This window comes from Lutra lutra, chromosome 1 (assembly GCF_902655055.1).
Source record: "Lutra lutra chromosome 1, mLutLut1.2, whole genome shotgun sequence".
Lineage (NCBI taxonomy): Eukaryota > Metazoa > Chordata > Mammalia > Carnivora > Mustelidae > Lutra > Lutra lutra.
In genome coordinates this window covers 45,686,214-45,688,853 of record NC_062278.1, presented here as the reverse complement: position 1 = coordinate 45,688,853, position 2,640 = coordinate 45,686,214, and the positions used below count along the sequence as shown (strand labels likewise).

Below are 2,640 nucleotides of genomic sequence, written 5' to 3'. Positions count from 1 at the left end.
ATATGACTTGTACATCACTCCAACAACAACAACAACAACAACAAAAAACTTGTTCTAATAAAAACTTTTTTCTCTTGTGTTGGACTATTGGTCATGCTAATAAATATCTTTTAATTTTAACAGTTACAAGAGGTAAAGAAGTAAATTTGCAATTTCAAATGCCTAACTCAGAGTGAAGCATACATAGGTGGTATTTACAAATAAATACAAATACATGTATTTGAGTGAACAGCCTACTAAAAGAGCAGATTGTGGGATAAATACCTCTAGTTGAAAATGAATATCTTAGCTCACACTTTTGTCACAGATTTTCAAAATTCTAGTGCACATTGAACTGACTAGGAATATTCAAAGATTTTGACCTCTTAGAACTTACAATCTAAAATAGACTAAGAGAGTAGAAACAGATGTAAAAATTAGCTACAGAAAAATATTAACTAATTAAAAAATTAACTATAGAAAAAATATTAACATATTAGCAGAAATATGTTTTCTATTTATATCATATATATACATGTGGTTTTTCACATTAGCTCTTTTTACTGTGTAATATTAGCATACTTAAAGGAAGGTATAATCACTTGATGTATGCCTACTTATTTCTTTTTAAAAGAATCTAGAAAAATAATTTTCCTCTGTAATTTTCCCTTTATATTTTTTGCCATGCAAGACTGTTTTATGTTTGATTTCCTTTATTTTGAAATTTTTGATAATAAAAGTTATTTTTTTCAATTCTTGGTCTTTATTTAAAAGAAAGCAAGGAGGGTCCTGCTCCTCAAACATCCCCTGAAATAGACATATTTGAAGGTCAGGCTATAAGAGGTCAAGTCAATAGGTAAAAGCAGGAAAAGGGTGGCTCCAGGGCAGATGTGTACTCATCTGAGCACTTGAAAAACTCTCAAGGGTGAAAGGAGGCAGAGCACTTTACAAATGACTACTGTGCCCCAAACGGGTTTGTCTGGGCCCCAGGGCTACAGACATCTAGCTGGCAAGGTGAACATATGAATGACCAAATCCCTGGCCTCTTAAAGAAACATAACATTTTGGGGTTTCTCTATTTCTTGGGAAAACAAAATGTAGTGATTATAGGTTCAGGAAAAGGAGCTGCCACATGGAGATATAAATAGGGATTTGGGTTCTCTTCCTTGCATGGGGTTGTTGTGAGGATAAAGGAAATAGGAGAACAGGGAGAGTTGTCCAGATCCAGGCTCACTGCTGTGGGTAGGAGCAGCTGTGAGAGTTGCGGCAGAAGGCCCACAGAAAGAGGTAATATTACCCATCAGGCCAGTAGGACATCAAGCCTTCAATCTAATTGGAGTGGGGCCTGGGGGAAGAATGGGTAGGCTCAATTTATTTTTGGTTTCTGCTTCAGTAGAACACATCCAGATAACATTCAGGAACATCCCAGTGGGGTTCAGCTTTTCTCAGATGGCACAGAACTTCAAAAACAATGGATACATTTTCTATGTTCTTCCAGGCCTTGTCCCAATGGGGCCTACCCCTCACCAACTTCATGATGGTCACCTAGGCCAGCCTGTAGTCCAGCTATGGCACTTCCTTGCCAATGGGTCTGTAAATAATAATTTTCCTGTAGCAGTTGTTCTTCTGGAAGCAGGAACTCAGAAAGATGTCATCAGGGAGATGAAGCATCTCCATGGGGTAGTGGGCCACCATCCTGGGGTGGGTCTCCAGCATGACCTTCAGTTCTAGCAGTACCTCCTTGGTCTTCTCTCTGGGGATGGCCCTGTCCTGGATGGGCTGCTTGAAGCAGCACAATAGGTGAAGGTTTTGTGGCTGAGGTTGCTACTCTCCTTCCAATTAACTGGAGCTAGAGGAAGAAGCAATTGATCCAGGCATCAAACGCTTGGCAGGAAGGAACTGATCCAGAGCAAGAACTCCAGTAAATAGAATCTGATAGCGTAAACCAGTTGGCTGAAGAGGAGGGGACGCTTTTTAGTGTGGTTCCAGTAGATGACACTGATGTTTTCCCTGTGCAGGAACCAGAGGAAAGAGAAATATTCAGATTTCTTCAGGTGGCTGTCCAGGTTGTCAAGAACATCTTTCAAGACTGAAGAAAGGGACATCTCCTGCAAGTCGAACTGGGGCACACATGACAGGGTGATGATGAGACTGACCAAGTTGCACCTGTAAGACCTGGAACACTTCTGTATTGCTAAACTCAGAGCACTCAAGAATGGCCCCATGGACCATCAGCAGGGTCAGTGCCTTTATGTGGCTGGATGCCATGTTTGATCCCTGTGTTATGTGTTCTGAAACCAATGACGCCCATTCTATGCAATCACATTTAAAACAGCTCTAAGGTGGATGAGGTCAGGGTGTGCTTGACCAGCTGTGCATGTAGGTCAGCCAGGAGGATCTCCATCTCCACATTTCTTTAAGCAAAGATTGCATTTCTCTTTTCAGGAAAGGTCAAAAGTAAATGGTTAACTCATAAAGAGCTGCGGATAGAAGATTCAGGACATGTCTCTCGACATAACCTGAGATTCTTCACATTCCTCATTTTCTCTGACAAATTAATCCTTACTCTTTATTAGTCTTCTTTCTACCTCTCCAGGAATGTATTATGTCCAATCTTGAAAACAAATACCACAAATACGAACTATTACCAAGCTTATTACT

General features: G+C 40.2%; 1 pseudogene; it reads right to left on the bottom strand.

The window, feature by feature from the left end:
- Window positions 1–1,295: 1,295 nt before the first annotated feature.
- On the bottom strand, window positions 1,296–2,290 carry LOC125095005 (L-gulonolactone oxidase-like; annotated as a pseudogene).
- Between the last annotated feature and the right edge of the window lie 350 nt (window positions 2,291–2,640).